Here is a 13,763-nt window from a genome sequence, read left to right as displayed (position 1 = left end):
ATCTCGTGCGAAATGCTGTCTTATGAACATCTGACTCTTTTACTTTCAATTGATGGTATCCAGATCGCAGATCAATCTTAGAAAATACCGATGCTCAATGCAACTAATCAAATAAATCTTCAATTCTTGGCAGTGGATACTTATTTTTTATAATAACCCTATTAAGCTCTCGATAATTAATGCAAAGACGCATACTACCATCTTTTTTCTTCACAAATAATACCGGTGTGCCCCATGGAGAATAACTAGGGCGAATAAAACCCTTGTATACCAATTCTTGGATTTGATTTTTTAGTTCTTTCATTTCAGCAGGTGCTAGACGATAAGGTACTTTAGATATAGGAACAGTGCCCGACATCAGATCAATAGAGAATTCCACTTCACGATCGGGCGGAATGCCAGAAACGTCCTCGGGAAAGACGCTAGGAAAATCTCTCAAAATATCAACATCTTCTAACTTCTGACTGATGGATTCATGTGCAGTAGTGACACATGCTAGATAATCTTGGCATCCACGCTTAATAAGCTTCCTCGCACATAGATAGGAGATAATTTGCGGCATTTGTTTGTTTCTCGCCGCCTCAAAAACAAAAGATTTACCACTAGGCAGTCGAATAGACACTGTTCGCTGACGAAAATCAATCGAAGCTCCATTCACTGATAACCAATTCATGCCGAGTATAATATCAAATTCGAGCATTGGAAGCACAATAAGATCTGCCCACACAACATCCTTGAATAAACGAAGCTCCAGATTCTTGACAATCTTATACTTGAGCATTTGATCACCTGGTGGAATAGAAACTTTGAAGCCCAAACCCATATCTTGAGGAGTAATATTCAGTCTTTTGATGAAGGTTTCACATATAAATGAATGTGTAGCTCCCGAATCTAGCAGTGCATAGGTAGCTACACCTAGAATGATGATCCTCCCTACGGCGAAAATGTCTTTTAAATCTTCTCGAGTTGAGACTTAAGGATTTACTATCATTAATTTTTCCGAAGTTACTGAAATTTACGAGTTGAACTTAAGCATTTCTACAAAAATTGCATTTTAGCCCTTCAATTTTTTTTATTTTTTTTTCATTTTAGCCCTTGAAGATTTCGAAAATCACATTCATGGTCCTTTAAGAATTCGGTAATTGCGTTTTGGTCCCTTAACTTTCGAAAAATATAATTTAAGTCCCAAATCCCTTTTATTATGATTTTCTTTTAATTTTGGCCCCAAAACTTTTTATTTGGAATCAAGTCATCCTTTACATAAAATAAGGCACAAAATTAACATCATTTCCTATGGCTTCTAAAATCATAACTTACATCTAACTAGGGTAGAACATGCAACCTAAATTCCACTAGGTTAAACCTTGCTCCCAAATCAATTCTAATAACCAATTTAACATTTCATGCAATAATAAGCAATATAAAAATGTTAAATGACTAGGTTACCCGTGATGAGTGTAGTGTCTGCCTCTTCCTCAGCTTCCTCGGCATGCATAACATAAGCTCGTGCCGTAGTAGCTGCTTTCCTCTTTGGGCAATCAATAGCTTTGTGTCCAGCCTCCTTGCGATAGAAACATTTAAATGATCCCCATTCACATTTGCCAAGATGAAGACGGTTGCACCCCTTGCATGGTTGCCTTTCAGCAGGCTTTGGTGCTCCAGGATTCTGTGGCTTTTGTGGTGCTTGTTTCTTGACTTGACATTGGGGCTTTTGAGGCCCTTGAGGTCTAGGAAGACCCATGTACAGCTTCTTGTTAGGCTAATTACTATTATTCTGATGCTGCTGCCTCTTGCGCTGATTCTCAAAATCGATGTCCCTCAAAGACTGTTCGGACTGGAAAGCGTAAGCGATGGCAGTAGCACAATCCAAAGGTCGCATCATCATAACATTTTTGTCAATGGTAGGTCGTAGGCCATTCATGAAATGCTTAAGCTTCATTTCAGGATCTCTGGAAATGAGGGGTACAAAATGACAATCTCTATCAAATTTCTTCACAAACTAGGCAACAGTCGCGTCCCCCTGGCGGAGGGTCATAAACTGCCTCATCAGTCGTCCTCTAACATCGGCAGTAAAGTATTTTTCATAGAATATTTCCTTGAAACGAGTCCAAGTGAAAGTAGCAAGATTAACACTGTGCTCGGCTCCCTACCACCATAAAGAAGCGTCATCTCTGAATAGATAAGTAGTACACCTCACACGATCCGCATCCCCCATATCCAGGTAACAAAAATGTACCTCAAGTGAACGGATCCAACTCTCAACAGCAAAGGGGTCGGTGGTGCCAGAAAATTCCTTCGGACCTAGCCTCCGGAACTGATCATAAATGTCATGTCGTGGCCTAGGTGCCTGTTGCAGTTGCTGCTGTTGCATCTGCTGTAACTGCTGCTGCAACTGTTGCACTGTAACTGTTGCTGCTGTATCTGCTGCTCGAAGAGATGAGCCATCCCCTCCAAATCACGAGTAGCAGCATCCCCAGGTTGTGGTGATGGAGGTACATTTCCTTGAATGTTCCCTTGGCGATTTTCGTTATTCTCTTCCTGATTCTTAATAACGGGAGCACGTCTAGGAGGCATTTTATCTGAATGTTTTCCAAATTCTAATGTAACCAACATGCATTTAAATCTAAGTTCTCTAATCATGTGACATATCCTAACTCATTTTAGCAATTTAAGCATGCAAATCATAAATACTTAAAAAGCTCATAAACAAGTACAATAAGCATAATATTCATGAAGTCATGCAGGTAATGCTACTACTTAAATAATAATTCACCCAAGTGTAGGTTGTCTGCAAGTAATATATTTCGTAAGTACGAGATCGATCCTCAGAGAGGTTATTTTGAGTTTAAATTTATTAATTTATAGATTACCAAATGCAAGAATGAAGTTTACAAATTATAAATTTTGTCAAGGCTTGAGGATTTATTCTTGGTTTATGTAATATTGTTTAACTAAAAGTAAAACAAAAGAAACCACCATAAATAATGGTTCCAAGAAAATTAAACACACACATAATATAATATAGTTCCCACTATAGAAAATACCGAATTAACCGATATTTTATATATGGTACCTATGATTATAATTATAACTATATAAATAAATAATTGCATAAAGTAAATGTTAAATTAAATCATTATATTTCATTTAGAACAACCGGCAGAGCCACGCTATTGCCTAAATGAAATATATTGATTTAATAAGTTAGTTACGGTAAAGTAAAAGTTAGTTGCGAGAAAGTAAAAGTTAGATGCGAAAAATAAAAGTCAGTTGCGATAAAGTAAATGTTAGATTGTTAAATGTTAGTATTCAATCATAATATTTAGAACAACCGGCAGAGCCACGCTATCGTCTAAATGAAATATTATGATATTATTATATAAATATAAATATATATATATATATATATATATATATATATAATAAGTGCTGAAATATTTATTGTATCAAAATTAAACAACAAATCAAGATAACCACTTTAATGGTATCAAGCATTTGATGTAAATTGATAACAACAAATAATTCATTTTTATACCTACAAAAAAAAAAAGTTAGATAAATGAAAAGAAATAAAGAAAGAATATACAAAATATAAACAATCTTACTTCACCAAGAATGCATCCTCTTCACCTTGACATAATAGATTTAGCTTGCCATAAGCTTACTTTTGATCAACACTAAAATATCACTCATAGTTGAGAACATGAAAGAAAATATATTGGAACTTAGAACTTTGATACACACTCACACTATATTTTACAATGAGATAGAATGATTCTCAAGCTAGCACAAGGCCTCTATTTATAGGCCAAATGAGAGAAAGGGTCAAAATTTTTATTAATGCCATGTAGTTGCAATAGTATTCTTTGTCTCCTCCAAGTTCAATTCCCTGTCCCTTCTTTCAATGCTTTGTTCCACAACTTTAATCACCGAATTTGACTCTGCTCAAAACGGCAAACATGTGGGGAATTGTCTGTAGATGAATTTGGCTACTTGGTTCACCTCATTTGGTTAAATATTGAAATTGTCATGATTTTTTTACTATATGCCGGTAATAGTAAAAGTAAATTTGTCCCCCTTTTGATATTTGCACAATTTGATCATCTTAATGAACTTTTTAGGCAATCATGTCTTCTGCAATGTTGTAGATAATTTCTCAAGGATTCCAAACATGTTTGATTCACCTCCATTTGAATTTTCTAGCTTGAGTTATTATTATTTTACCAATACGTAGAAAACCTGAAAATAAAACATATTTAGTAAGACAATTAAATATCAACAAACAATACTAAAATAACATAATTTTAATGAAACTTAAATTTTAAAATACAGATTTTAACATATAATAAATTATTAATTTTAAGTTTCATCACACCCCCACATTATCTTATTACTAGTCTCTTAGTAATAAACTTTATCGGAAAATCACAACCTAGATTCTTTATTCCTTTTATATATTCAAATACAAACATATTTATTAAAAATAAAATCATATACTGATTTATATATATATATATATATATATATATATATATATATATTTTCGTTTAATATAATAATATATAATTAAATGTGTTTTTATTATTATTCTTATTTTCACATAATATATAAAGTAACAATATATATATAATATTTTTTTTAAATTTCTAAATTTTTTATAATAATATAGTCAAAAAGATAATTCACACCACCCACCATAACATGTATAATATCAAGAATATTATTGTAAAAGCCTCAACTCCATATATTCTTTCAGATCAAAATGTTTAAGGAATTACAATGAATAAAGTATTTTGCAGTCCGTTATATATTTACTTCTTTTTTTTTCTTTTTTCAATAAATATTTTTTTTGGGGAGTTATATTCTTGTAATTAACCATTTTTTAATAATCAATAAAAGTTTATTAATTGTTTTCTCATTTGTCACCACTCACTCACAAAAGATGTGTGAGTATATATTATACTTTTACAAAAGAATTCTTTCAATTATACATGTTAACAACCATACAAACCATATCTTTTAACTATATTCTCATAAAAATTTTAGAAATTATTTTATTTGAAAACACATACAATTATATATATATGAACACATCTATTATATATTTTATATTAATTGATCAAAATATATATATAAATTGGTACATATGAAAAACTAATTTTTCTTTTAGTCTGTATTTTGAATATAATGAATATTAAAATCTAGTGTATTGTGATTTTCCAATAATTATTAACTAATGCGTCTCAGGTGCATTTTACTGACACCTTACTCGACATTGAACTAAAAATTATTATTATTATTACTATATATGAGTATATATCTTAATTTTTATATAAAAAAACTAAGAGAAGAAGAAGAAGAAATTATTCATACCTTAAAGAAAAACATTAAAACATACCGTTGAATCACAAGTTTAGCATCACATGAATTTTCTTTTCTTACTTTTGGATGTTGGCCAATTAAGTTGAGATAAGGATGGATCTGATTCATGACTTAATCCTTGCAGTAAATCAATAAGTTCACCTTCACTTGTAGCAGAAACTAACATCCTTCGCGAAGCTAATGAAATAAATACATGTTCCACAACATCATCAAGAAACGATAACAGTTTATCATAATAATTGTTAACATTTAACAAACCAATTGGCTTATTGTGGATATTTAATTGTGCCCAACAAATAGTATGAAATATTTCTTCCAAAGTACCGAAACCTCCTGGCAAAGCAATGAAAGCATCTGAATGTTCAATCATTTGAGTAATTCGTTCATACATGTTGTCCACTTTCATTTCTTCTCCTATTGTTGGTCCTGTAAGATTAGCTAAGGTAATAGGAATAATGCCTAAAACTTCACTTCCACCTGCATGCGCAGCTTTTGCAACTTTTCCCATGAGGCCAACTTCACCACCACCATATACCAAATGAATCTTTTTTTAGCAAGTGTTATTCCAAGATTTTTTGCTACTTCTTCATAAATTGAATCTTTTCCTGCACTAGATCCACAAAATACACAAATATTTTTTATTTTACTTACCGTGGACGTTGACATGTTGAGAAATATGTTTTTTGTAATTGTTAGATCACAGCATATGAATTTATAAGCGTAACATGGCAAAAGTCAATATTTGAACAGGAAATTATTATTATTAAAAGAAAATAAAAATGACAAAATTAAAACAAATATATACAACGTAGTTGTGATTGTGGCTCACATCTTCCTCTGCTTTTACGTTCAGTAACGGCTTCAACGCCTTCTATGAGTCGAGGATATGCTTCCCATCCAATTTTCTTATAAATTGGCAAACATGATCTTTTAACGTCAGATTCCCAAGACGAAATTGTGTATATATATTTACTTATCTAAATAGATATACGTTACTACAGTAGGATCTTTGTAAGGCTGATTCCACCGTCCATATTGATATTCCTCCTGTTGAAATTGCCACCATAGTTTAAGAAGTTCATTTTGCACGTACCCACTAGAATGCGTATCAAGAACCTCCAGAAAATTATCCAAAGGCTCTTTACTCAGATCATTCTTAATGAATAAAATTTTATCTTCTCTATTCATTGATGTCATTCCAACATTTTTGCATTTTCCCTTACAAGTCCACCTTGAACATTTATGACATCCACCTATACGTTTAGCTCTTCGCTTTTTGGCATATGTGATTTTACCAAATCCTGGCATATGTCTTATTATTAATTCACTTGCATCCCCAACCAATCGGACTTTTGCTTCAATTATCAAACGGACATCATTCGGTATGCCATATGACATCATCAACCTTAGCCGCTCACATCTAGCTTTATAAATTTTTTTCAACGCATTATCAGATAAACAAGCAAAATATTTACGAAGATTCATAATACACGCATCCATATTATTATTATTATATATATTTCAATTATTTTGGGAAAACTGAAGAAACCGACTTAAACAGTCACGGAGTACCGTTATCCGCCACTTAACCGAGAAATGAACTAGAATCTGCAAAACAAAATGAAAATATCAAACAACTATTGTGGATCATATAAAGGCATAAACTCATTATTAAGAATTTCATTTTCTATAAAAGGCTTAAGTCTTTGCCCATTAACTTTAAACACGTCATTATTTTTAGGATTTTCAATATCAACAGCACCATGAGGATAAACAAATTTGACTATAAATGGTCCTGACCACCTCGATCTTAGTTTACCTGAAAATAAATGCAAACGAGAATTATAAAGCAAAACTTTTTGTCCAATTTCAAATGACTCTCTCATAATATTTTTATCATGAAAGGCTTTAGTTTTATCTTTATAAATCTTTGAATTTTCATATGCATCATTTCTTAATTCTTCAAGTTCATTTATTTGCAATTTTCTTAATTTAGATGCATCATCTAAATTAATATTAAATTCTTTAATTGCCCAATAAGCTTTATGTTCAAGTTCAACCGGTAAATGACAATGCTTACAAAAAACTAACCTATATGGTGACATCCCTAATGATGTTTTAAATGCAGTTCTATATGCCCATAATGCATCAGTTAATCTTAAAGACCAATCTTTTCGATTTGGATTAACTGTTTTTTCTAAATTTTGTTTTATTTCTCTATTTGCAAGTTCAACTTGACCATTACTTTGAGGATGATATGGGGTAGAAACTTTATGTGTAATGCCATATTTTCTTAACAAAGAAGAAAATGATTTATTTATAAAATGACTTCCCCCATCACTAATTATTGCTCTAGGTATTCCAAACCGGCTAAAAATATTTTCTTTTAAAAATTTTATAACAACTTTATGATCATTAGTTCTACATGCAATTGCTTCAATCCATTTTGAAACATAATCAACAGCGACTAAAATGTACGTATATCCAAAAGATAATGAAAATGGACCCATAAAATCTATCCCCCAACTATCAAATATTTCAATAATTATGATTGGATTTAAAGGCATCATGTTTCGTTTTGAAATTGATCCCATCTTCTGACAGTTTTCACAAGATTTGCAAAATAAATGCGTATCTTTAAATAAAGACGGCCCAATAAAATCCACATTGTAAGATTTTTTTAGCTGTTTTATTGGATGAAAAATGACCTCCACATGATTCACAATGACAAAATTTAATAACATTACTTACTTCATTGTCGGGTATGCATCGTCGAAAAATTTGGTCAGGACAATACTTAAATAAGTAAGAATCATCCCAATAAAATTTTTTAACTTCTATCAAGAATTTATTCTTATCCTGTGAATTCCAATGAGAAGGCATTTTATTTGTCACAAGAAAATTTACAATGTTAGCAAACCAGGGCATAATAGTAGCATAAAACAACTGATCATCTGGAAAATTTTCATTTATTGGTATTTCATTATGAGATGATTCAGTCATTATTCTAGATAAATGATCGGCTACAACATTTTCTTTTCCTTTTTTATCTTTAATTATAATATCAAATTCTTGTAACAATAAAATCCACCGTATTAATCTTGGCTTAGCATCTTGTTTATTTGATAAATATTTTATGGCAGAATGATCGGTGTAAACAATAGTAGTATAACCAATTAAATAAGATCGAAACTTATCTAATGCAAATACTACTGAAAGTAATTCTTTTTCAGTAGTTGAATAATTTATTTGGGCACTATTTAAGGTTCTACAAGCATAATAAATTGCATAAGGTTTTCCTTCTTTTCTTTGTCCTAACACAGCTCCTATAGCATAATCACTTACATCACACATTAATTCAAATGGTAAAGACCAATCTAAAGGTTGTAAAATAGGTGATGTAACTAAAAGATTAATAATTTTTTTAAAAGCATTTTCACATTTCTGAGTCCATTCAAATTGTGTATCTTTTTTTAAAAGATTTGAAATTGGTTTAGATATTATGCTGAAATTTTTTATAAACCTTCTATAAAATCCTGCATGACCCAAGAATGATCGAACTTCTTTGACCGTTTTTGGTGATGTTAAATTAGCAATAACATCAACTTTGGCTTTATCAACTTCAATTCCTTTTTCAGATATCACATGTCCTAAAACAATCCCAGATTTAACCATATAATGATATTTTTCCCAATTTAAAACAAGATTTTTTTCTTCACATCTTTTTAATACTTCTTCTAGATTTTTAAGACAATTTTCAAATGAGTTTCCAAAAACAGTTATATCATCCATAAAAACTTCTACATATTCTTCAATCATATCACTGAAAATACTTAACATGCATCTTTGAAAAGTAGCCGAAGCATTACATAAACCAAATGGCATTCTTTTAAATGCAAAAGTTCCGAAAGGACAAGTAAAAGTAGTTTTTTCTTGATCTTCTAATGATATAGGTATTTGATAATACCCCGAATACCCATCAAGAAAACAGTAATAAGAATTTCCTGCTACTTTTTCTAGAATTTGATCTAAAAATGGTAGTGGGAAATGATCTTTTCTAGCTGCATCATTTAATTTTCTATAATCAATACACATACACCAACTAGATGGAATCCTAGCTTGTAATAACTCTCCCTTTTCATTTTTTATAACAGTGATGCCGGACTTTTTAGGTACTACTTGTGTTGGACTTACCCATTTACTATCTGAAATTGGATAGATAATTCCAGCGTCTAATAGTTTTAATACTTCATTCTTAACAACTTCCTTCATATGTGGATTTAACCTTCTTTGTAGTTGTTGATATGTTTTAGCATTTTCTTCCAAGTGAATTTTATGTGTACAAATTAAAGGATTCATACCTTTTATATCTTTCAAAGTCCATCCAATTGCATTTTTATATTTTTTAAGTAATTTAATCAAATCTTCTTCTTGATTTGGCAAAAGAGTGGAAAAATTACAACAGAAAATGTTTTCTTTTCACCAAGAAATACATATTTCAATTCTAATGGTAAAACTTTTAATTCAAGTTTTGTATTATCATCTTCTTTAAAATTATTTTTAGACTCAAAACTTTCTATTGAAAAAACTTCAGATTGTTGATTTAAGTTTTCTTCTTGTATATTTTCTTCCACAATTGTTTCAATTTCATTATCATAATCATTTTCATTAATACTTGGTTGTTTACATAAATTGAACACATTAAGTTCTAGAGTCATATTTCCAAAAGACAATTTCATTATTCCATTTCGACAATTAATTAAAGCATTTGAAGTTGCTAGAAATGGTCGTCCCAATATTACTGGAATTTCATTATGTACTTCTATTGGTTGTGTATCCAAAACAATAAAATCTACAGGATATATGAATTTATCAACTTGAACCAACACATCTTCTACAATACCTCTAGGTATTTTGATTGACCTATCCGCAGTAAGAGAGTAACAGAAGTGGGTTTTAATTCTCCTAAATTAAGTTTTTCATAAACCGAATAAGGAAGTAAATTCACACTTGCTCCCAAATCCAACAAAGCTTTTTTAATTTTATTTTCTCCAATAATACATGAAATTTTTGGACAACCAGGATCTTTATATTTTAAACTAGAATTATTTTGAAGAATAGAACTTACTTGTTCAGCCAAGAATGCTTTTTTCTTCACATGCAATTTTCTCTTTACAGTACATAAGTCTTTTAAAAATTTTGCATAAGAAGGTACTTGTTTAATAGCATCTAATAATGGAATATTTATCTTCACTTGTTTAAAAATTTCATAGATATCAGAATCACTTTTTGTTTTTTATGATTTTTTAATGCATGAGGAAATGGTGAAGGTTTATTTGACTTATTTACTATTTCAGATGATTTATCATTCATCATATTATTCTTAAAATTTAAGGTATCATCATTCTCAAAAGTATCAGGATTATCATCCTTACTCTTTGATTTTAAATGATCCTTGTTTTCATTACTATATGGATCATTAACTATTTTACCACTTCTAAGGGTAATAACAAATTTTATTTGATCAATTTTTTCATTTTTTAATTCTTGATTTTGATTTTTAGGATTAGGTTGAGGTTGAGATGGAAATTTTCCTTTTTCATGAATATTAAGTGCAGATGCAAATTTTGCAAGAGTTTCTTTCAAATCACTTATAGATTGACTGTTTTGAATATTGATAGACTCTTGCTTTTGGATAAATGCATGAATTACATCTTCAAAGTTTTTTCTTCGAGGTGTAACATAAGGAATATAACCTTGATGATTTTGGTTATTTTGAAAATATTGTTGTGACGGTTGTGCATTATTATCATTCCTCCAACTAAAATTAGGATGATTTTTCCATCCAGGATTATATGATGGTGAAAAAGGATCTAGTATTGGTTTTTTATAATTGTTAACATAATTTTCTTGTTCATGGAGACATTCTTTAAATGAAGGTAATGTTGGACAATCTTTTGTAGCATGATCATGTGTATCACATATATGACAAACAATTTATTGAATACTTTTTAATTGACCACTCTTTTTCATTTCTAATGACTCAATTTTTCTTGCTAAAGATGCAAGTTTAGCTTGAATATCTATATCATCTTTAAGATTATAGATATCACCCTCATTTGTTGAATTATTGTTTTTAGTTGTTGGTGGTTCTATTGTGCCTATATTATCCTAATTTTGAGCATTTTCTGCTAATGAATCCAAATATTCCATAGCTTCATTTGGGTTTTTATCTTCAAAAGTTCCATTACACATGAATTCTATCATTTGCCTATCTTTAGGTATTAGACCTTCATAAAAGTGAGAAACTATTCTCCATGTTTTAAAACCATGATGTGGGCATGTATTAAGTAATTCTTTATATCTATCCCAACATTGATAAAACGTTTCTCCTTGTTTTTGAGAAAAAATTGTAATTTGTCTTTTAAAAGAGTTTGTTCTATGGGAAGGGAAAAACTTTTTGAGAAATTGTTGTTGCATTTCTTCCCATGATCTTATTGAACTTGATCTTAAATTTTGTAGCCATGTTTTAGCTTTATCTTTTAAAGAAAAAGGGAAAAGATTTAATCAAACTATATCAATGCTACAATTTTGATCATTATAAGTGTTACAAACTTCCTCAAATTCTCTTAGATGCAAATATGGATTTTCAGAATCTAAGCCATGAAAATTTGGTAAAAGTTGAATAATTTGAGGTTTGAAGTTGAAATTAGATGCATCAGGAGGAAAAACTAAACAAGATGGGCACTAGTTCTAATCGGGTTCATATGATGCCTAAGTGTTCTTAATTGATCATGTTCTTGATTATTATTATTATTGTTATTATTATTATTATCATCATTATCTTGATTATTTGAATTATCATCCATGTTTAAATTATTTTCAGATACTCGAATAAGTCTACCACTTTTTTTCGACTCCAAATACTCATACAAAAAAAAAAACAACACAATACTTATAAATAAAACATAATTAACAAATATAAACTTAATTTATACCTCCCCGGCAACGGTGCCAAAAACTTGCTACTACTTAAATAATAATTCACCCAAGTATAGGTTGTCTGCAAGTAATATATTTCGTAAATACGAGATCGATCCTCAGAGAGGTTATTTTGAGTTTAAATTTATTAATTTATAGATTACCAAATGCAAGAATGAAGTTTACAAATTATAAATTTTGTCAAGGCTTGAAGATTTATTCTTGGTTTATGTAATATTGTTTAACTAAAAGTAAAACAAAAGAAACCACCATAAATAATGGTTCCAAGAAAATTAAACACACACATAATATAATATAGTTCCCACTATAGAAAATACCGAATTAACCTATATTTTATATATGGTACCTATGATTATAATTATAACTATATAAATAAATAATTGCATAAAGTAAATGTTAAATTAAATCATTATATTTCATTTAGAACAACCGGCAGAGCCACGCTATTGCCTAAATGAAATATATTGATTTAATAAGTTAGTTGCGGTAAAGTAAAAGTTAGTTGCGAGAAAGTAAAAGTTAGATGCGAAAAATAAAAGTTAGTTGCGATAAAGTAAATGTTAGATTGTTAGATGTTAGTATTAAATCATAATATTTAGAACAACCGGCAGAGCCACGCTATCGTCTAAATGAAATATTATGATATTATTATTATTATTATTATTATTATTATTATATATATATATATATATAATAATAAGTGCTGAAATATTTATTGTATCAAAATTAAACGACAAATCAAGATAACCACTTTAATGGTATCAAGCATTTGATGTAAATTGATAACAACAAATAATTCATTTTTATACTTACAATAAAAATAAGTTAACTAAATGAAAAGAAATAAAGAAAGAATATACAAAATATAAACAATATTGCTTCACCAAGAATGCATCCTCTTCACCTTGACATAATAGATTTAGCTTGCCATAAGCTTACTTTTGATCAACACTAAAATATCACTCATAGTTGAGAACATGAAAGAAAATATATTGGAACTTAGAACTTTGATACACACTCACACTATATTTTACAATGAGATAAAATGATTCTCAAGCTAGCACAAGGCCTCTATTTATAGGCCAAATGAGAGAAAGGGTTAAAATTTTTATTAATGCCATGTAGTTGCAATAGTATTCTTTGTCTCCTCCAAGTTCAATTCCATGTCCCTTCTTTCAATGCTTTGTTCCACAACTTAATCTTCGAATTTGACTCTGCTCAAAACGGTAAACATGTGGGGAATTGTCTGTAGATGAATTTGGCCACTTGGTTCACCTCATTTGGTTAAATATTGAAATAGTCATGATTTTTTTACTATATGCTGGTCATAGTAAAAGTAAATTTGTCCTCCTTTTGATATTTGCACAATTTGATCATCT

At 30.0% G+C, this 13,763-nt stretch overlaps 1 non-coding gene across 1 annotated transcript; it reads left to right on the top strand.

Moving 5' to 3' along the window:
* The first annotated feature begins 11,707 nt into the window (after positions 1 to 11,707).
* Positions 11,708 to 11,818, top strand: LOC142538127 (small nucleolar RNA R71). The gene has a single exon (XR_012818667.1). It is a non-coding gene; the product is annotated as a small nucleolar RNA R71 (small nucleolar RNA).
* The last annotated feature ends 1,945 nt before the right edge of the window (positions 11,819 to 13,763 follow it).

This window comes from Primulina tabacum, chromosome 2 (genome assembly GCF_025594145.1).
Source record: "Primulina tabacum isolate GXHZ01 chromosome 2, ASM2559414v2, whole genome shotgun sequence".
NCBI lineage: Eukaryota > Viridiplantae > Streptophyta > Magnoliopsida > Lamiales > Gesneriaceae > Primulina > Primulina tabacum.
Note: the sequence above shows the minus strand (reverse complement) of the source record. Positions and strands in the feature narration are given on the sequence as shown.